Source organism: Ursus americanus, chromosome 2 (genome assembly GCF_024610735.1).
Source record: "Ursus americanus isolate L20-20 chromosome 2, mUrsAme1.1.p, whole genome shotgun sequence".
Taxonomy (NCBI): domain Eukaryota; kingdom Metazoa; phylum Chordata; class Mammalia; order Carnivora; family Ursidae; genus Ursus; species Ursus americanus.
In genome coordinates, this window is record NC_142128.1 from 20,342,599 (window position 1) to 20,365,189 (window position 22,591).

General features: G+C 48.2%; 2 pseudogenes across 2 annotated transcripts in view; both read left to right on the forward strand.

Moving 5' to 3' along the window:
* Window positions 1-391, forward strand: part of LOC148110500 (thyroid receptor-interacting protein 11 pseudogene) — a 46,789-nt pseudogene extending 46,398 nt beyond the window's left edge.
* Window positions 1-22,591, forward strand: part of LOC148110499 (thyroid receptor-interacting protein 11 pseudogene) — a 157,759-nt pseudogene that overhangs the window by 90,850 nt on the left and 44,318 nt on the right. The window contains exons 1-2 of one of the 2 annotated variants that reach the window (XR_015727422.1): window positions 8,230-17,831; window positions 19,330-19,497. The exons of the other annotated variant lie outside the window; for it this stretch is intronic. The product of XR_015727422.1 is annotated as a thyroid receptor-interacting protein 11 pseudogene, transcript variant X1 (transcript). Of the gene's footprint in view, window positions 1-8,229; window positions 17,832-19,329; window positions 19,498-22,591 lie in introns of those variants that run through there. 2 annotated transcript variants of the gene reach the window in all.

The following is a 22,591-nucleotide window of genomic DNA, read 5'->3' on the forward strand; positions in this document are numbered from 1 at the left end:
CAGTGGCTGCTCCCCCAGTTCAGGCTCCCTGTGACTTCTTCCCTGGACCTTCTTCCTGGACGGCTCTGAGAATCTTCTAACTTTTTTCCTCTATCCATTCTCCACACAGAGACCAAAGTCACCTGAAAAGTACCTTTCTGACCATATCGTTCCTGATTTAAATCCCTGAAATAGCCCGTTGCTATTTGGGGCTTAGTACTCGGTACATGAAGATGGTCAGTAAATGTATGCGGGAATACAGAATTAGCAAACTTGCTGTGTATTTTTCCTCAGGATGAAGATCTCCCATGAAAATATTTTTGAGGTCGACTTTGCAGTGATTGTCACGAGAAAGCTGCCCAGCATCCAGTAAGTGTGGCTTGGACCAGAGGACAGAGCCGGGCAGAGTCAGAGGCAGCGGTCAGGAGGGGGCCGGATGCATGCTGGAGACCTCATTTTAGGGGAACCTCTCCTTGGACCCCCTCCCCGCTTTCTTGCTGGCCCCGGGACCTCATTCCATCCTGTCGAGCCATCTTCCACATGCAATACACTCTCCCTTGTGACTGTTCTGTCCATGAACGTCATTTCTCTGAACCTTGAAATGACCTACACTAGTTTCATGATCTGAATTGTTCTGTGTATTTTGTCTACTTCGTTATCTCCAGGGCATAGAGAGGTGCCCAGCCCAGAGCAGATGCGTCGTCAATATTGTTTGAGCGAATGAATGGGAGGCTGAACTTAGTCATTTACTGTCTGTGAGATATTCCGGGGGCCACGCTGACCAGGTTTTAAGGAGTTTGCAGAGTTGTAGAGGGCGAGTTTGTGAATCTCTGCTGGGAGCTTTTGTAGCACCGTGTGCAATGCTTCCCTTGCATCCCCTCATTCAGTGCTCAGAGCAGCCTCGTGAATTCTGGTGGGGAAACCGAGGCTCAAAGCAGTGAAGCGAATTTCCATCTCAGCACCTGTGAAGGAAGGGGCGGAGCTGAGATTTAAGCCCTGGCCTCAAGCCCGAGGGTTTGGAAGGAACTCCCTTCCTTCTTTTTAAATGAGTGATTTCAATAAAATGCCAAGAATTGCCTTTAAAAAAAATTTTGGTGAGCATAAAAGTTTCAGCTTATCCTTCAAGGATGTCTAATTCTCATCATCTGGAAATAGTTTTCAAGTATGAGGTTGATCTAGTTTATCCTATGAAAACAAGGTTTTCACCCTTTCCAAATACAGGATTCCGTTACAGAAAATATGCTGATCGGTTGCCGTCTGGCATCTGAGGCTGTGCCTCTGCAGACGATGTCCTAGCCTGTTGGGACCCCGAGTGAACTAAGAGGAAGCGGGCTCTCACTCAAGCCCAGAGGTGCTTCTGGGCTGAAAAACGCATTGGCCTTTGTGTATGGTTGTTGTGATGGAGGATTCGGCTCTCTGAGGTCTGATTTTTTGCATATCCTGGAGGAGGGAGTCATCCCATCAATGTTACTGACTTCAAGTCTGAATAGGCTTCCTTTTTTCAGTGAACTGTGAGCGGTGAGCACTGTGTTAAAGATTTTGTTTGAGAAGAGGCAGAAAACTGGAGACGACTTGGAAAACCTGGAACATCAGGAAAATCCTTGCTGACGTATCCTGAGCGATTTCTGAGCGTTCAGTATTTCATGATGAGATTGTGAGTGGGCATCCGATTCGGAGTGTCCTCCTTAGTGACCTCGCCGGAGCCCCGATCCACTGACGTGTGAGTGCGTGTGCCGAGGGCCAGACGTCAGGAAGCAGAAGGCCCTGTGGAGTGAGTGGCCCTTGCTTTGAACAGGAGCAGGATGTATTTGCCGTTCCTGGAGTGGGTGTTTGCGGTTCTGCTGAAACTGAGCTCCTTGACTCATTTCTCTCTTTCCCATCTTCCCACAGAGTCAAGCCTTTCTTATCACAACCCATTATAGAATTACATTCAGGGGACCCACTTCAAATCGGCAAGTACCCTTAACCTACGTGGTACGATGTGCACTACAGAACGCTCTTTGCTTTTTTCCCCTTTTCCTTTCAAAAGGGGTGTGTGTGTGTGTGTGTCTGTCTGTCTGTCTGCACCTGCGGGTGTGCACTTGCGATGTCACGCGGAGTGTACTTCTGCTGATACGTTTACACTGCATCGCATTTACCGTGAAGGAATTTAAAACACATGTCCATAGGTCCCCGTTCTTCAATCTTTACAAAATGGGTTTCAGTGATTTACAACCAGTGCAAAAGTAGATTTTTTCCTGAAAATCTCTGTTTCCAGCTTTCCTTGGGAACATCCAATCTGGCAGCATCAGACCCTAAGTCCAAGTGGCTGCCTCATGGAGGGGGGCTGTCATCCTCCCGTCCCGCCCCCACTGCTCCCCGCTGTCTTATACCTGACCTGCTCCACCTGTTATATCACCTCCTCTGCCCCTGTGCTCCGGGTTTCCCCTCACGTTTTAAGTATGAGTGTTTCCAGCAACTCCCTGCTCACCTCTAAGCCTTTCAGTCCAAGGTAAACCTCTTCCAGAATGTTCCATCGTTTTCAGTCTGTGTCTGGCAGAGTATTCAGGGGGCTTACTAATAATTCAGGTCAGAGGACATGCCCAGAGAGGATGGCCTTCTGGGATGGTGGACACAGATAACACAGGAAAGATGAGACAGCGAGACAGGCCTCTGTGCAACCACAGTGCCACAGTCATGCTCCTGGTGAAGAGACTCCCAGAAAGAACATCTCCCCCATCCTTCGTTTCCCTCCTACAGATTATAAGTGGAACCTGTGCAGGCTGTGCCATGTGCTGGCCTGGCTGTTTACTCCACACTGTCGCTGTCATAACTTTCTGTATATTTGGTGAATACTTGTGTCGGAATGATTACCTATAATGAAGGAGCTAACGCTTTGCATTACCTTTGATCCATCGATGCAGAAATGTATGAAGTAGAAAGTAAAGACCCGGCATAATCTCTCCCCCCACCAAGATAACCAGTGTTCAGAGTGTTTTCTCCTATGGATGAACAGTACACCTAGAGACGGATAAATATCACACATGAAAACACAAATACAGTCCAGTGCCTGGCACCTAGAAGGGTCAGTAAGTTTTTGCTGAGAGACTGTACATACACACTGAATAAATACATAGGTTGTAGTTCAATATATATATATATATATGTTGAATGAGTGAATCTACATTTCTCAAAATAAATAGATTTATGTATAATTTTAATAAAAGGGAATAATGGACACGTCCTGTTTTGTAACTATTCTGGATCCTAGTAACTCATGGCTGTGCTTCTATTGTCATTTATAGCTCTGCCTCAATATTTCTGATGGCTTTCTAGTTCTCCTTTGCATGGAAATTCCATTTTACTTAATGTATTCAATACTGATGGTCCTTTAGATAGCTGCATATTTATATGCTTTTCTATTAAACAGTGTTGTAGAAAGCACAGGTACACGTGCGTATTTGCAGGAATTGCTGGCTCAAGGAATTCCCCTTATGAATTCTAATAGCCACTGCCAAACTGTTCTTCAAGATCCTCTTTACTAATTTGTATTTTCACAAGAGTAGATGACGGTTCTCTTTCCCTACAAAAGACACGATGTAATACTTAGTGTATCTGAACATCACTCCTTCTCCCCTGCTGGTGACAGCACCCAGTGTTCTCTGGGGGACCAGTACTCCCCCATTGCCATTCCCTGTGGTTTGGGTGGTGCGACTCCATTTGCATTTCCAGGGCATGGCATGGAACCCAGCCAGACATCTTCAGAGTCTGTCCTGGGGCTCTAGCCACTGTGAAAAGTAGTCTATGTCCCTCTGGGACTTGAACTGAGGAGGGAGGAAACCTGGGTGGGGCAGGGGTGTCTCCTTGTGGACACAGCCTGTCTAGAGAGTGGAACCCCTGGATCCAGCCCTGGCTGCAGCCATAGTCCTTTTGGACTCTGGGTCACATATGAGCCAGTAAAGTTCCCATCTTGGCTTAGGGCAATTCGAGTTGGGTTCTCTTACAAGGAAAAGAGACCTAATCAATAGGAGAGAACATTGAAAGTCGTGCTTACACATGGGAGGAAAGGCTCTGCTCCAATTTCCTTCTGGTCTGTTTGTTTGGTTTTGGTACCTCTGTCCATTCACTCAGAGTGGAGTGTTGCTCACTGTATTAGCTGTCCCTCTCTAAACACTTGTCTCATGGTCTATAATTATTTCTTGCTTGTCTGTCTCTTCCACAGATCTATTGAGCCCCTTCAGGGCAGAAACTGGGTTGTGTTCACTTGTGATTCTTTAATACCTTGAACAGTACACAGTGTGGCCTCCATAAGTGCCCCTTGATGAATCAGCCATCCTAATTCTCTTCTTTGGGACCCCCCTGTCATGAGACCACCACATAGCCTCATGTCTGTGATACACAACCATCTTCTGAAACACGCTCATCCTCCCATTGTAAACACATCACATCATGAGAACTCCCTCCTTGCAGCCATTCCTAATTCTCCCCCATGTTCGTCCCATGGAACCTCACTGTGCGGTTGCTGACAAGGTCCTTGTTCTTGGGAAGACAACATGGCCTTTTATGAATGGATAACACACACGATGGGCATGCCATTCACACACACGACTTCACTCATGGGCGAAGGGGACCTATGCTTTCTAGCCTTCCTCTTGAGTGCAGTGCACCCAGAATCCCACTTCTGATGTCTGTCAGTAACACGATAACACAGAATCACAATTCTAGGCTCTCTCCTGCCTCCGTGTTTCCTCCCTCTGCCTTGACAATGACCGGAGTGGAAGGAATACAGATATGTCGAGGAAATCGACAGCAGTGAAGCAAAAGCTTCCCCAGAAAAACAGTTTTGACTTTGGGAGCATAACTGCCACACCCTTCATAGCTCTGTAATAGCCTCGGCTTCCACTGGCATCGAGCAATAAAGATTTTCAAACAGAGTCAAAGGTCAGGGCCAGAATTACAGTCCCAGTAGGAATCACCACTGACTCTATCCAGTTTTCATTTTCCCATACTTGGGCTCACACCGCCAGGGCGATCTGGTAGGAACTAGATTTACACTGGATTTGATAGTCTTTGTGGAGTTTCTACCCTGTGCTAGGCACCACAGCAGACCCTGGGAGATGAAAGAGAAAGACAGCAATGGCTCTCAAGGCATTTTGTTTACTGGAGAACAATAACAAGTAAAGAGGCCACTGCATCATAGAAAACCAGGTGCTGTGTGGACTTAGGAACGTTCCCCGGGATAGGGCCATCCAGTCTCTGTCGGAGCATCAGGGAAGGCCTTTTAGAGGCAGACACCTTGGCCTGGAGAGCTGAAGAATGAGTAGGAGGCAGCTACAGGGCTGGTGTGGTGAAAGGAACTCCGGAGAATCTCAGGTAGAGGCTAAGAGGTAAGAATGCTCGGCCTGCTCCATAAACTAGAAGTGGGGCACGTATGGCCAGAATCCAGGTGTGAAGAGAGAACCTGCTACAGAGGAAGCTGGGGCCAAAGAGGGGCCGACTGGCTTGGTAGCTTGAAAAGGCCCAGAACTGGGGCCTCTGGGTGGCTGAGTTGGTGAAGGCTCTGCCTTCGGCTCAGGTCATGATCCCAGGGTCCTGGGATAGGGCCCCAGGTCAGGCTGCGTGCTCAGTGGGGAGCCTGCTTCTTCCTCTCCCCCTGCAGCTCCCCCTGCTTGTGCTCTTTCTCTGTTAAATAAAATAAAATAAAATAAATAAATAAATAAATAAATACCTCAGAACTTTGCACAAAAAAAGCAAACACCCCTTTCCTGATACAGTATATAAAGAGGCCAGAATGACAACATGACAAATCAGTCTTGACAGTCATTGAATATTGATTTTACAAGGCATGTTACTAAGAATGCAAAGGGAGGCGGGGGTAAGAAAGCTCACAAGGAATTATCTTAGGATTCATTTACAGATTCTCTGTTGAATCATTGGCCCCCACTCCTGCAGAGGGAGCAGAAGGACAAAGCACAGGCTGATACCCTGTGACATTCCTCCAGGAAACTTCCAACTATCTTAATGTTAATACCTTGCTAGAAGGGAAAACAACCTTAACCTGACAATGGCATGGTCTCCAGTATCCTCTTTAGCTAGGAAAGTTCTTTTGAAGCCCTCCCTTTTCTTTCCCTCTCCCAACTCCCAAGTATGTAATCAGTTGCCCCCACAACCCTATTACAGCAGCTCTTTCTGCCCAGGGATCCTGTCCCAGTGCTTTAAGAAAACCAGCATTTTGCCCTAAAGACGTCTCAAGAATTCTTTCTCGGGCGTTGGCTCGAGATCTCAGCCCACCAAACCTCACCTGCCTTCCAAAACTACATCACTACTATCCTGTCTACCTCCCGCTGGGCATTATTTCTATCATTTCCTACAAATGACAGAAAAGTAGGCAGCGCTAGGCTTAGGGCACAGGCATCAACTCTGGTAACAGGATAAATGCACACTAAGGTAATAGGGTGGGGTAGCAACAAAGTTAAACAACAAAACTAAGCCACTAAGCAAAAAGTTATGGTGGGGGGGGGGACCCAAACCTCAAAAAAGGAAATTGAAGAAATGGGAGGGGAAGTCAAAGTATTTTGGTACAGACACACACACACGGAACGATCCGCACGTGTTCTGGCCAAGTCAAACTCCCCCTTTGACCCAACTTTTGGAAAAAAAGAAGCAAGAGCTGTGGAAGACTCACACCTTCATGTCTCTGCCCAGCAAAAACAGTCACTAGGTCCAGTACAGCTAACTGCCCTAAAAGACCTTGAAAGATGTGTCCCAGATAACTGGGCACATGACAGTCACCTCCACGACCTCTCAAAACCACCAGTGGTTCCTGTTCCAACATCCTGGTGGTCTGCAAACCCTGGTGTCTTCTGTCATTTCATAATGGAGAATGTTCCCTGTCAAGCATGAAAACAGTCCCCAAGAAACCTGGAGAAGGATCTGCTTCCAAATCCAAAGGGAGAAAGGCTTTTTAAAAAGCTATTAAAGAGCTAAACTAAAAGTCGGCCCAAGGCGTTTCCACAATTCTTTCCACCCAGTTCCCAATTTGTCAATATCAAAAACTTGGGCAGTCGGGTCCATAGGGGCCCGGGTTAGGGAACACCAACACCTGTACAGCCCCTGCATGGACCACCTTCCCACCACCCTGCCGAGGCGGCCAGGCCAGCGTCCCCAATCGGCTCATCCCGTGCCAACCCAGATCGGCGCACTCGCCTACCCGCGGTCTAGCTGGCCCCTGCTTCATGCAGTTGGATTGCTTCTTCCTGGTGGAGGCGGCTGACCAAGGGGCTTGGGCAGGGCAGCTTGGGAATCGCTCAGAGGGCTGCATCACCTCAGGGCCCAGGCGGCTGTGGAGCTGTTCCTGGACGGGAGCCCCGCCCTCTCTGCCTCTCATCCAGTGGCACCGCCCACCGGGGGCCTTGTGGGACCAGGCAAGGGGTGTGGTTCCCAGCCCCTCCTCCACCCAAGGCCTGAACCCCAGGCCTCTCTGTGAGATGCCAGGAGCCCCCTATCCAGCACGGTCTTCGCCACCGCCCGCGACCCCCTCCCCGGTCTAGGCCGCACACCTGCGGGAGGCAGTTGATGGGTCACAGCGCTCCCGGCCGCCAGTGAACCAGCAAACCCAGGAGTGGGACTCCCTGTCCCCGCAGGCTAACAAGGCAGGGAGGGACAGGTCACTCTGGAGCCTCTGGAGGTTGGAAATGCCCAAAGTCTCTTGAGGGCCATGCCTTACACGTGTGTAGACATTTGTCAAATGCACCTAGGACCTTCACTCCTAGGTGGATGGGTGCGTGGGACTGTGTACCTTTCATCTCCATTAAAAAGATTCGGTTGCGTGGAAAGCACACGCCAAAGGAGTTTGTGTACTGTGATACCACTTAGGGGGAAAGTCGAGGGCCAAGTGAATTTTGTGTGGGCAGGCACCTGGGGGCGGTGAGGCAGGAGCATGCACTTGGGACCCGCCCAGGACCGCCATGAAAGCGGGGGAAGAAGCGGAAGGGGCCCAGCCCTGGCGTGAGAAGTCGTGGGGATGAGCGGCTGGGACCGGGACCAGTGGCCAAAGACGGCCTTGGGAAAGACCAAGGCCTTGGCCTTTCCTAAGGACCTGGTCTGCAGAGGGGAGGGGGGCCGGGCCCACGCAAGCGTTGCCTAGAAACGCTTATTGTCTTGGGATTCTTAGGCTCGCGCAGGCAGGGGTTCTGGGACACTTGGCGGGGTAGTCCGACTGCACTGGACGCTTTTCCACAGCGGACCAGGACAGTTTTATGACCCGCAGAGATGTTGCCTTGGGTTGGTGGCCTGGGCTCTGGCCTAGACCATTCCCCAGGGGAAGTGGATGGCAGAGAGCCTTGCTTCACCAGCCACATTGATTTCACCGGGCACGTGGGAAAGGGAACTTCCACTGGCGAGGAGATGGACTTTGCCGACCTCATCACATCACAGGCACAAATCAACAGACTCCTGAAGGACATCGAAACACTGGAGGCTGAGGTTAGTCACTGGAGGCGTTTGTCTCAGTCGTCATCAAAGATACTAGACTCCAGTGAAATTTGGAAACTGAAGACCACCATCAGGGACCTAGAACAACAGCGGATGAAGAAGCTAGACGAACACCAACTTGAAGTATCGGTATTACAGAGTCTCCACAAGAAGCAACTGGCCGACGTCATTGAGAGGCACCACCAACAACTACGTGAGTATGAGCAAAGGGAAAGTGAGCTTGGACGGGTGGAGCAACAACTTGCAGAGATGGAGCGGCTGAACGACAATCTGAAGAACGTTGCTTCTGATGTCAGAGCAGAAAACCAGAAGTTGGTTTTGGCACTCCAAGATGTAAGACACCAGCTGGAAGAATCGATTCTCCGTCACAACGAGGAGTGTCTGGAAAACAACATTGCTGTGAGGGCTTTAAAGATCGAAAAAGGGCGGTTAGTAGCGAAATTGTGTCGGACTGAGAAGAAGGCGTTGGAAGAGAAGAGGAAGTACAAGCAAACCATCAAGAAATTGTTACCTTTAGAGCATGCACGTTTGATCCAACTCATGCAAGAGAAAGACCTGGAACTATTCCACCTCCAAAAGAAGATCGAGCAGATGGACGCCGACCACAGAGAAACCAAGGACATGCTGTCCTCTGCTTTGGAGGAGCAGAAGCAATTGACACAGGTCATTAAAGAAAAAGCCTCAAGAAGCAATGACCTTTTAGAGCAAACCGTGGAGGACAAAGACATGCGTCTCACCTCCGTGACCGCCGAAAATCATCATCTGAAAGAAGAACTGGAGCGCCTGAGACAACAGAGTCGCCCTGTACCTGACCCTAAAATCCTCGAACTGGAGTGTGAAGTCTTCCAACTGAACGAGTTAAAAGATGACCTCGAGGAGGAAGTAAAGGAACAACAGAAGATCATTCACAACCAGCAGCAGGGGAAGATAAGACTGCTTCAGTCTCTACAGGAGCAGAAGCAGAAAGTGGACCATCTTCAATCCCAGCAGGAGCAGCTGCATATTGAACGCTCTCAGCTCCTTGCAGCGAAAGACCAGGAGATTCAGAATTTGCAAGACACATTAGACCAAATGAAAGCCCAGCTGCCTGACAAAAGCCAGCACATTGCAGCAGAGCACTGTGACGACGTTCAAGTCACAAGCAGTCAGCCTCTTCCTAGAGAGAACGGAAGTGAGAAGCTTGATCCATCTAAAGGCGAAACTCAAAGATCAGTCCAAGGAATAAAAGAGCAAGAAGTGGAGATGAAGCTTCTAACTGAACAGAACATCCGATTGACCGAACACATCGATCGGCTGTCCAAAGAGGAGATTGGTAAACTAACTCAGATTATCCAGCAGAAGGATTTGGAGATCGAGGGTCTTTCCAGCAGAATCTCTGCAGCTTCTCAGCGCCAGCGCGTGGACGTGGAGCGACTTCAGCAGCAATTGCAAGAGTGTGCTTCGAAAAGCGACCAAGTGTTGGCTGTCTTAAATGAGAAAACGAGGGAGAATAGCCATCTGACAAGGGAGTATCAGAAAATGACAGAGAGACTTGCTGCCAAAGAAGCAGAGCTCCAGAGGATGCAAGAGGAAAATCGGAAACTGTCCCCGAGAATTGAATGTAGTGGTCAGGAGATGTTTAGAGAAACGATTCAGAATTTATCACACATTATTCGAGAAAAAGACCTCGAAGTGGATGCCTTAAGTCAGAAATGTCAGACTTTATTGACCATCCTGCAGACCTCCAGCACTGGTGATGAGGTTCGCGGCGTTCACATCGATCAGTTCAAGGAGCTTCTGCGGGAACGGGACACGTTCAAACAGCGAGTGAAGATCATGGAAGAGTGGAAAGAGCAGGTGATGACCACGGTCCAAAACATGAAGCAGGAGTCACCCCAGCTTCAGAGCGATCTTCGCCAGCTCCAGGCGCAGGCTTGCACTGGCAGCGAGGAGGATTCCAAACTGCAGGCGACCTCTATGGACCTGATCCAGACTTACAGAGGCAAGGAAATAACCTTAGAACACTTAGAGAAGGACCTGGCACGAATTCAGCTCAGCATCGGGGAGAATTGCCACGCCAAGGATCTCCTCTTAGGGAAACTGGATGCGATTTTCCTGCAGCCCTCCCCCAACTCCTCAGAGCCAGCTGACTCTCTGAAGGCCGTGACATCTGACCTAGTGAGCCAGTCTTCTCAGTTGCGCCAAGAGGAGGTAGAAGAGCTAAAAAAATCAATGCAAGAAAAAGATACAATGATTCGAACCCTCCAGGAAGAGAAGCAGAGATGGATGGATTCCGTGTCGGCCGCGTCCCCAGGAGAAGGCAAACAACAGGAACACGGGGATTCCGACATGGAGCCGCTGAAGGAGAAACAGGCCGTTCTGCAAAACTTCATTCCGGATCAAGAGCTCCGACTGCAAGCGAAAAGTGAAGAATTGCTTTCTTTGCAGGAGAAGTTCAGTAGCCAAGTGAGTGAAAATGACCTTTTGAGGCAGGCAGTCACCGATTTGAAGGAGAGACTAGCAGATTTTGAAACGGATGTGTGTCAACTGAAAGAGGAAAATGCAAAGCTCGTGGAAACGTGTAGAGAAAAGGAAATGGAAAATCAGGCCTTGCAAGAGACCAACAGGCGGCTTTCCATGCTGCCGAGAGAGGAGGAATCCCAGTCCGCTGCGGTGGAAGCGAAGGCACTTGCTTTGGAGCAAGTATTGCGAGGGAAAGAAGAGGGCGAGACCGGGGAAGCGAAGCGGCTCGTCGATGCAGTTGCATCCGTGCAGGACCAGACAGTTGTGTGTCCACAGGAGAGAGAGGAAGTCCTGCTGACACTGACACAGAAACAAATGGAAACCTGTGCCCTCCAGAAGGAGGTGCACCATTTACGGGAGAGAGAATCACGCCTCACCCAGGAGCTGGAGAGACGGCGTCACGTCGCTTCAGAAGCCGAAGATTCTCGTCGCCGCGAAGCTTTGGTCTCAGAAGGCAAAGTGGCTCAACTCAGAGAGGAAGTGACGGTCTTGCAGGGAAAGCTCGTTTTGTCTTCCACGGCCTTGGAAAACGCGAGCCATCGAGCCAGTGTGCAGGTGCAGTCGCTGCGGGAGCAATTGCACATGGTCACCCAGCAGAAAGAGGAAGCCGCCTTCCAGCTTGCAGCCTCCCAGGAGGAAGGGAGGCAGTACGGTCACGTTCTAGCCGCCCTCAAGCTGGAACTCGCCGAGTGGATGGAAAAGGCAGACAGCCTAGAAGGGAAACTGAAGTCATTGCAGGGACGCTTCCAGAAAGCAAAGGCTGACTTGGGTCTGAAGGAAGACCAGCTCCAAGAAGTCAAGAAACAGAACGAGGTCCAGCAGGAAGTCCTGGAGGACACCCAGAAGAAACTGATGGACTTAGTAAGTAAGTCCGAAGGCATGGTGGACAAAACCCTCCTGAGGAGACTCTTCGTGGGCTCTTTGCAAGCACCTGATGCCGACCGGCAGGAAGCCTTAAGGTTGATGGCAGGCACGCTGGGGATCCAAGAAGACCAGATGCGCCAGCTGTTCAGTGAAAGGCCAGGTGGGGTTACCAGCTGGGTGACTGGGGGGCCTGGATCCAGAAGCACCCCCAACACACCTGGGAAACCAAGTCACCGAGCTATGGCCAACAATTCTTTTTCAGGACTTTTCGTCCAGTTTCTAGAAGCGGAATCACATTCAGCTTCTCCACCACCTAAACCCTCTGCTTATGCCGTGAAGCCCCCAGATTCAGGAGGAAGGGGAAAAGTGGCTAAGAAACAAGGCCCACAACATCTGAACACTGCCCTAGGATCCACAGCCCGAAAAAAAGATGTGAAGCCCCGCACCACAGCTGTGTCTCTCATTACCCCCCCAGGACCAGAAACGGATGGATCGGAGCACCTTCTTCTAAATGCTGTCACTGATGCTTTCCCCACATACACGCCCCAAATACTGTCACCTGCCAGGAAGGTTGGAATGGTGGCCACAGGCCCCTCAAAGAAATAGACGATTCTCAAGCCGGAGAGGAGACGGCGCTTTGAAGAACGCAAGTCACTCTGTGTGTCTACCTTAGCCCAAAATGGCCTTTTGCAAAACGTAATATATTTGCAGTTTTGCTTTCAGCTTAATAAAAATATTCTTTTATGACTTAACAAGAACAGAGGTCTTTTAATGACTGCAGAGGTATTCCCCAAACTGAAAACAGTGGTGACTTCTTATGAGAGTAGACATTGGTGGGGTTGGAGGCTGTGGTCCAAGGATACTTCCAATATTGTTTGTAATGCTGTAATGTTTTCACAAGGAGCAGGTATCTACATATACCCTGGGTAAGGAACACATCAACTGGTTTTAATGTTCCGAACTTACCAAATACACGAACACATACACCTTGTACGAGAAACAAGGTGAACAGCATGAAAGTACAAGACGCGTACAATTAAAAAAAAAATGTAAATTTGTTTTACCCCGCTAAGTCCCATTTCTCTCTCTCTCTTTTTCTTCATTTTTAATTTTTGTTCCATTTGTTTTTCTGTTGCCTAGGAAATCACTCTATGGGTAACGGGATTTCTCTCCGGCCTTTTAGAAATATATGTGTATTTGCCTATTTGGGAGTATAGTATTTTCTGACTTTTTTTTTTTTAACTCACTCTGCCTTAGAGATCTTTCCAAATGTGAATAAATTCCAATTCATTCTTTAAAAGAAAACCCAGCATTTTATGGATATACCCTAAATTATTTAACTAGCTCCTATCATCAGGATTTAAGCGATTTTTATTCCAAATGTCCATGATGGACTGCCTAGTCCATTTTCTCAAAAGCCACTCCACATCTTCATTTGCAGTTCAAGGCTAATTGCTCCATTGTATGCAGGAATCCATGCATTCAGACTTCTTTGCATTTTTACTTTAAGGTTTTACTTGTTTATTTGCCACAGAAAGTAGGGGAAGAGCACAGGCTGCAGGAGCTGCAGAGGGAGAGGGAGAAATAGGCCCGCAGCTGAGCAGGGAGCCCTATGTGGGGCTCAATCCTGGGACCCTAGGATCGTGACCCGAGCCAAAGGCAAACACGCAACCAACTCAGCCACCCAGGTGCCCCAATACTGAGTCTTAATCTGAGGTTTTCCGTCACAGTGGATTCTGCTGTCTCCATGTCAATTTCAACCTGCACTGAGACTTTTAAGGTGTGGGACAGGTGCTTCCCTAGGAAGTGAAGTTGGCACCCGAGCAAGAGTGAGAGGCGGTCGTCAAAACCAAATGTATCAATTCCATTGATGTTCACTCAGTTGATTCCATGGGAATCTCTAGGTGCCCAAGGGTAGAAGGAAGGGCTGACGTCCTCCAGCACCATGGAGTCTGGCAATGGACTGTGGACAGAGGCAGCCACCCCCAGCCTCAGGTAGGATAAGCTGACTTTGGCTTCAGCCTGTAGCAAGAAGGCCTTGCTAACTATAATGATCTGGTGGGGGGTACCATGACCCAAGGAATAACAGACAGCTGGATATGAAGGCTCAGAATCCGTGAGAGTCTCTATTTCCAGGAGAGCCCAGTGCATGGCCAGCAATTGTTGCTTTCATGGTCTATAACCCAGGGCCAAGGAGGGCCGTTTCTTGCATTGGGAGCCCATGGACAATTTACAGATACCATGGGTGGTCCAGGGACTCCAGAAAGTGGGAGAGGAGGTTGCTAAAGCCTTTTCACTAGGGCACTAACGGGATTTTTTAAAAAGTTTATTTATGTGTTTGAGAGAGAACTTTAGCTGGCAGAGGAGTCCAAAGGAGAGGGAGAAACAGGCTCCCCACTTAGTAGGGAGCCGAATGTGGGGTTCTATCTCAGGACCCCGAGATCATGACCTGAGCCAAAGGCAGACACTTCAACTGTGCCACCCAGTCGCCCCCTAACAGGTGATTTTAACTTCCACTGATTCTAGAGCCTTTTGTTGAGGGGAGCCCCACCCAACGTGGGCTCATTTACAAGTAACAGCGTAAATGGGCTTCAGTAAAATTTATAAACAAGAAATAAGTTGTGTCCAGAACCCAAAAAATACTGAGTGATGTTGGACTCGTGTGTCCTTTTTTCTTTTTAAAGATTTTACTTAGTTACCCGAGAGAAAGCGCACAAGAGTGAGTGCACAAGGGGTGGGTGGGGCAGAGGGAGAGGGAGAAGCTGGCTTCCCAGTGAGCAGGGAGCCCTATGTGGGGCTTGTTCCCAGGATCCTGGGATCACGACCTGAACCAAGACAGACACTTAACCCACAGAGCCACCCCAGCACCCCTGCACTTGTATGTCCTTAACAAGTGTGTCAAACAAATGTCCTCACAGTAGGATGTCACAAAAGTGATGTCATACCTATGTTCCTGGAGAAAGATGGGTGCAGTAAGTTCCTGCCCTCAAGGATTGTGTGTGATAACAATGTGGTTTGGGTGCCCTGTGCATAACAAGGTAAAACATGTCCCCTTCAAGTTCAAGATGTTGAAATAGGCACTGAACAGAACATATTGGCCAAATATATAATAGCAAAATATTTACCACTTTTAAATTTGTTGGTCTCCCTTGTGAGTTTTATTTTTAAAAGATCTTATTTATTTTAGAGATTGAGAGAGAGAGAGAGTAAAACGGGGGAGGTGAGGGTCAGGGGGAGAGAGAATCCCAGGTTGATTCTACCATGAGCACGGAGTCCAGCAAGAGGCTCAATCCTATGACTCTGATATCATGACCTGTGCCAAAAGTTTAACTGACTGTGCCACCCAGCTGCCCCTAGGCGGTCTCAGAGGTTTAATGGGACCAGGGTATATTCTAATCAGGTATGGTAAGAAAGGAAGATATAGAAATAACTGTCACAAAGGAAGAAGCTCTTTAGAAACACAGATTCCAAGAAAGGAGGTCATGAGAGCCATGAAGGGCCATCCAGGGAAGCACCAGGGTCAGTCAGGAGAAAGAGGGAGTGAAGGGAAAATGTGGGCAAGAGCCTTCACTGTGGTTTCCACGGGAAGAGACAGGTGAGGCAGGGTGAGCAGGTTTAAGACTGGTTAGTTGGAATAATTTCAGTGGGCCTGGGCCACAGTGGTGTCTGGAGTAGTCTGTCCCTGCCCTGGGGTGATCGGGCAGGGGATGGGGGCCCAGAGTGTAAGAGCTTCTTAGAGGGAGTGGTTGGGGGCAAAGGCCCTGAATTGGTTGGTTTACATGTGAAAGGTGTGCTCAGAGGCAAGCTGTGGACCATCTCCAAAAATTAACTATGCCTGTCAGGGACAGTCCCTCCAAAGTCACCAAGGCCTGAGATGTCAAAGCATTAAATACAGAAGCTAGAGAATGCAGTTATTTTACTAGTATAACCATCGTTTGAACCCTCGTATTAAGTCCATGAAGGTTAGCCAAACCCCATGTCTTAGCAGACATTAAGTTAATTCAGATTTCATGGTGCACTGGGTGTTATACGCAAGTAATGAATCATGGAACTTTACATCAAAAACTGGGGATGTACTGTATGGTGACTAACATAATACAATAAAAAATATTATTATTTAAAAAAACAAAGCTAATTCAGAATTATTTTGTAGAAGACAAAAGCCAATTGGCCTCCTTTTATCTTTTGCCATACAAATAATTTTAGTAAATTTGGATTTCCTTTTCTTTTTTTTTCTTACCATTTTATTTATTCATTTGAGAGATAGCAAGAAGTGTGACAGAGCAGGAGCTAGGGGGAGCAGCAGGAAGAGGCAGGGGGAGAAGCAGACTGGCTTCCTGCCCAGCAGGGAGCCTGACATGGGGCTCAATCCCAGAATCCAGGGATCAGAACCCCAGGAGAAGGCGGGCACCTAACCGTCTGAGCCACCCAGATGTCCCTGTAAATTTTGGATTTCCATTTGGGTCAAATTGTGACACTGCATTGAATTAATTTGGGGTGGAGAGGAGGGTTCCATTCCTCCTTATTTTCAGTTTATTTATTCCTGGATTTCCGAGGGGGCGGGGGAGTGTCTTTTTACCCTGCTCATCTTTCTGTTTTTTCTTCCGGAGAGTCTCCAATCAGCATCATCAGGGTTGGAGCCTCTATCATGGCAATGGTTGTATGGTTTCAAGTCACCTGGCTTAAGTCAGGGTGTGAATTGATACCTTCACTGTGCCACAGGGGTGCCGTGGATCTTTCCCCCATAACCCTGAGCATCGGGATCTTGTGCTAAACAGGTTTGGGCAGCGAGTGGTCAGTGAAAGAGCACAGGACCCACAGCCCAGACGCTGATGAAGCAAAACCATCTTCTGCTACAGCCTTTCTCTCCCGTGGACTGCTTCCCTTCCCCACTGTTCCTGCTCTATAGATTGTCTCAGGATAATTTTTCATTTCTAGCCACATAAAGTCATGAGTTTTGGGTTCTGTCGCCAATCACACACGATGCACACGTTTCGGGTGTTTATGGGGAAAGGGAGCTGGGGGGTGGCTCCACAGCTGACTGTCCTTTTCCTGTGGGAATGCCAGTCCATCTCCCCAGTGTTGGAGTCCACAGCCAGGAAGACCATTTTTGTCTATGGCTGGAATGGGAGCCTCAAGCCCCTCGATCACAAGAAGAGTCCTTTGATGTGCTCTTAAGTGACAACAGTAAGAGAAATGCAAGTGTGTGACTGAGGGGTTTTGCACTGGGAGAGAAGTGGAACACCAAATGCTTCCCCTCCCCCCTCCCATATGTGTTTCTCATCAGCTCCTGGGCCCTGGGCTGCCGTGGATGTGCACCTCAAAATCTTGAGGGCTCAGGAGGACACACGGTAACAGGGAAAGGAGTGGTAGCTTGGGAGACAGCAAGGCCACTCCCTTTGCCTGAAGCACAGTGACTCAGGAGGCAGCCATGGAGCCATTCTTCCATCTCCCTGGAGTCGTGGCCTCCTTTTCCACTGACAACATAGAGGGTCATCCCCAGGACTGTGCTTGGGGTGTGCTTTCCGCAGCAGGATCTGTATGTCTACACCAAGCACTGGCCCAACTCCCAGTCAGTGGAACTCAAGCACACCAGTCAGCATGTTGTGTGGTTGCCAACGTCAGGGACATTAGTTTGGGAAGAGATGGCCATGTCCATTTGAGAAAATAGAACAGGAGCTAACACACAAGCTGGCCAGTGATTGCCAGTTCTCTCCCAAATAATGATTGTCAACCCTGAAGTCAGTTAGTTAGCAAAGGAGCAGGTGAATCTGACCCTATGTCCTCAGTTAAGGTGGGGCCACTCTGTTTGTGATGCCACTTGTTTTATTCACCTTGTCCTCAGTTCCCTGGTGAGAGGGAGATTCCTGCTGCAGACCTGTGGGGATCACCTGACACCCGACAGATGTGATTGACAGCACGCACCATGCAGGGCTGCACAGGGATAGCACTTGGGAACAGAGGGAACAAGCAGGGGCTTGGAATGCAAAACTTTGTCCTAACAAGAGGAGGAGGTAAGTCCTGGTTCTGCTGGGAGGGTATGAGTGGCTTGCTTAAAGAATTCAGTGGACTTTTAGGGAACTGAATGCTGCTTCCCAAAAATCAACAGACACTATTCTGGTCCCTGTGATGACAAGGGTTTTTGGTTAGGGGGCCTTATTTGTGTGGGAGGAGACAGAGGAGAACTTGCATTAAGTCATTTGAGCCCCTCCTTGATTTTCCCAGGTGTCACAACAGCCCTTAATATGGAATCTTGATTTCAGGCCTTATGCCGCAAGAGGGTACAAAAAAGTAGTTCTTCTTAGAATAATGGAATTTCACAGTGAAATAGTATTCAGAGTAAACACAGAAGTAAGTTGTACTCCTATCTGCCAGCTATGAACACGTGGGCACCACAACATACATTCACAATTACTAGTAAAACGATACTTAGGGATAAATCTAACAAAGCATGTCCAGGACTTGCATGCTGAAACCTATTAAGCACTGATACAGGAAATCAAGGATATAAATAAATGGAGAGATATACCATGTTCATGACTTAGAAGACTAAGCAAAGTAAAGATGTTAATTCTCCCCGGATTGATAGAGAGATTTAATGCAATTCCTGTCAAAATCCAGTCGGGGGGGCGCCTGGTAGCAGACTTGTTAAGCGTCTGCCTTCGGCTCAGGGCGTGATCCTGGCGTTCTGGGATCCAGCCCCACATCAGGCTCCTCTGCTATGAGCCTGCTTCTTCCTCTCCCACTCCCCCTGCTTGTGTTCCCTCTCTCGCTGTCTCTATCTCTGTCAAATAAATAAATAAAAAATCTTTAAAATAAATAAGATTTTAAAAATTCCAGTCAGGGTTTTTTGTTGGTTTTTGGTTTTTTTTTTGTATAGATAGGCAAAATTATTCTAAAATGCACGTGGAAAGACAAAGGAATTAGAGTACTTTTGAAAACAAGTTTGAAAATAATAATAACGTGGAACAACAGGCTACCCGGTTTCAAAACTTATTAAATAGTTATAATAAGGAAGACTGTGGTATTTGCAGGACAGACATACAGATCATAGAACAGAACAAAGGACACAGAAACAGTCCCCACGGATATGCCCAACTGACTTTTGAAAAAGGTGCAAAAGCAAGTCAATGGATGAAAGCTGGCCTTTCAGTAGACTGTGGCATTTAAAGGCTCTGAGGAGCTCTCAGGCCTCTTGCTCAGAAAACAGCACCAGGAAAGAGGGAAGAACGTGGTTTTTGCCTCAGGTGCTACCAAGTGGTGATGGGAAAAGAGGAATAGTTTGTGCAGGGGGTTGTGTGGGCGTGGCCAAAAGGGTTATCCAATCAGCCTTCCTCCAGCCGAGGGGGTGGGGACGTTGTCCAATCAGAGTCTGGGTAGAGGCGCCAATGCGCAGGTAGGTTGTTAGGGCAGGGGACGTGGGCGGGGTCATTGATCCGCCCAGCTTCCTCAGCTGAGGTTGGTGGAAGCAGCTACTGTCTCCTGATTCTCTGAGGCTCGCTCTTTGCCTAGGCGTCAGCCGTCCCCGCTTCCTTGCCTTGGTGGGCACAGCACCCCTGAACTTCCACGGCCGTGGCCAGTAGCCTGAGGACGCCCGCTTTCACTTCCTGTTCTTACTCCTCGACAGACACAGAGGACGACGGTGTCCGCGTCATTGTGAAGATGCTTCTATGTGCAGAGGTGCCTGCCTGGCGCGGGGTCAGGGGCCGGCGTCCCCGGGGGACTGGGGTTTGGAGGGGGGAGGCGGGCCTGTGTGTCAGGAACACGCTTGTGCGCTAGAAGGTAGCCGTCAAGTCGTGCGCCCCGGGTTTCACACGTGTGAAGTGCCAAGAACGGGGCTTCATTCGAGGAGCTAATAATTACCTCACCTGTGCTGTGCGCAGGGCCTGGGGATGGCGTGAGTGGGACTCCGGCGCTGAACCAGGTAGACGGGGCCTTGGCCTTGTTGGGGCTAAAGTCTGTCTGCAAGACCCAGGAGAAGCAAATAAGTGTCGTGTTGATGGGGGAGGAGGAGTTCAGGTTCTCCCTTTTGAATAGGTTACTTTCCATTGGGGGTTGTCAGAATCCCCATTGTGCACCTGAGGTGGGGCCTATCTCGGTGTGTGGGGGGAGGGGATGTCCTGCCCAGGACCAGGTAATATTGGTGTGCAGAGCCGGTACTTTGCAGAGCTCTTGTGTGTATGCCTCCGGAGTCTACACTCATTGGGGTGTAGTGGGGCATCGTTGTGAGCACAGGTGGTGTCACATATGGGAAAACATGAGGCTGGAGTGTACTTCATTCATTGGTTCATTCAACAGAAATCGCTGAGGGTGTAGTTTGTGTTGACCCTTTCTTTTGGGTAGGTGGTGGGTATTCAGTGATTGGCAACACATGATAAATAGGACTGACATGCTGTGTGACGTAGTCACCACCTGGTTGGAAAAGACAAGAAGGAAGTAATTACCCATGAATTACATAATGACAGTTTTGCATTGAGCGCTGAGAAATACAGCTGCGTTAGAGTTTGTAATTTAGGCAGTAATGTTTAAGGTGAGAACAGAAGGCTAAGAACAAAACAAGGATGTGGGCGGGAGTGTTTAGTTAGAACAAGGAAAGAGTAGGAACTGTTAAAGGAATTGCGAAAATGTCCTTGAAGCTGGGGCCATGTAGGAACTATAGGGTGGGGAAAGCCAAGGTTTTGGGCTAAGACTTGCACTTTTTGTAGGTTCTTGAAGACTAAGCATAGTGATTGAAAAGATGGAGTCCTGAGCCAAGCTGATCCTAGCTCTGCCTCTTTTGAGCCGCGTTACTAAACCATTGTGTGTCTTAGTTTCCTGATCTGTGAAATCGGGGATGATAATCTTCATAGATGATCCTAAAGATTAAATGATACTTAACATTAAGAAAACACTTAGAACCGTGTCTGACATGTAATAGATGTTAGTGGTGGTTGATGCAAGAAATAGATAAATGCATACAAAGATATTGAAGACTTGGAGGCGGTCTGTGGTGAAATTTGTGAAGGTTAATGGCTTCCACCCAACTTCATTTCTTCTCCAACGTTCAGGTGCTGTTGACCACGTGTGTCATACTGTTGAATTAGAAATAATTTTTCTCATATCGACGGCTATTTGCCAAGAGAATCTAAAGTACCATCGAAATAATCAGCGGGAAATAAAATACTTTTCGGTACCTTATCACAATTAGGTGTATTTGAAATTTGTTGGTAATACCGATTTATTTAAAATTTGTTGGTAACAGTTTGTGCAATCTTGCTTCCTTAAAAAAAGTAAATCGACTGTAGAGTAATTCAGACACAGAATAAGGACAGAGAAGTAGTATAAGTAAAGGTTGCCTTTTCTTAACTCTCTATGGGATAGTTTTTGTAAAATCTCTGTTCTTCTCTGCCTCAGTTTCCAATGCCGCCCCACCCCCCCCCCCAGCGCATTTTTGCAGACATCTAAACATTGTAGGGGAAGTTCGGGTTTGGAATTGCGGAGACTAGCTGTAGGAGCCACCCCAAAGTGCAGATCAGTAAAGCTTGAGGGGCTTTTTTTTTTTTTTAATTGTTTGTTTGTTTGTTGATATATTTATCTGAAGGAGAGAGTGAGAGAACAGGAGCTGGCAGGAGGACCAGAGGGAGAAGCTGACTCCCTGCTGAGGGGGGGAGCCTGACGCAGGGCTCATTCCAGGGACTCCAGGATCATGACCTGAGCTGAAGGCAGGTGCTTAACTGGGCGACCCATGTGCCCAGACTGTGGGCCTTTTTCAAGAAAGCACAGATGCTTATGTCCTATTCTAGACTCACTGAGTCAGAATCTTCTGGCATATGCCCCAAGGTAAGGCAGGCATGTTTGCAATCTGGATGCATTTCATCAAAGCTTTTTTTTTTGCACTGGGCTTTCTGTTATGGAAAAAACATACAGGGAGATTGGGAGAGTCCATAAATTAATGTTTGAAGACATTAGCAGGGCTCTGTCCTTCAAGTTCTGTGATTTCGTGATCTGCATCTTCACTGTAATGTGTTAAACCCTTAAATCGTGTCAGAAAGTTATGGATCGTGTTTTGTTTTGTTTACAGATTTTATGTATTTATTTAAAAGAGAGAGAGCCAGGGAGCACAAGCAGGGGGAACAGAAGAGGGAGGGGGAGAAGCAGGCTCTCCGCTGAGCAGGGAGCCCAAGGAGAGGCTGGATCCCAGGACTCTGAGATCACAGCCTGAGCCGAAATCAAGAGTCGGATGCTTAACCACACTGAGCCACCCAGGCACCCCTACAGGATCTGATGTCTTAGGAAAATAAATTGCAAGGGGTGAAGAAAGAGAAGTGAGAAAGTGAGGCCTGTAATTAAAAGAGGCTTGGGAGACCCGTTAACCAATTGCAAGGTGTGGGTATTATTCTCATTCAGGATTTAACAAATACATAGAGTCAAGATATTTATGAGACAGGTAAATTTGAACTCGGACTTGACATGTCATGATATTGGGAAATTATTTTTTTAATGTTTAAAGTGTGATGATAGTTTTGTGTGTGTATATTTATGTGTGTGTCCATCAAGGGCAGTTTTGCGCCCTAGGAGACATTTGGCAATGTTAGGACATACCTGGTGGTCATAAGTAGGAGTGAGGACGACTACCCGCATCCAGTGCACGGAGACCAAGGATGCTGCCAAGCACTGTAGTAGGCTCAGGACAGCCCCCTCGGCAAAGAAAGATGTGGCCCAAGATGTCAGTAATGCCAAGGTTGTGAAACCCTGTTCTGGAGATATGTGTTGAAGTGTAGCTATGGATAAATGA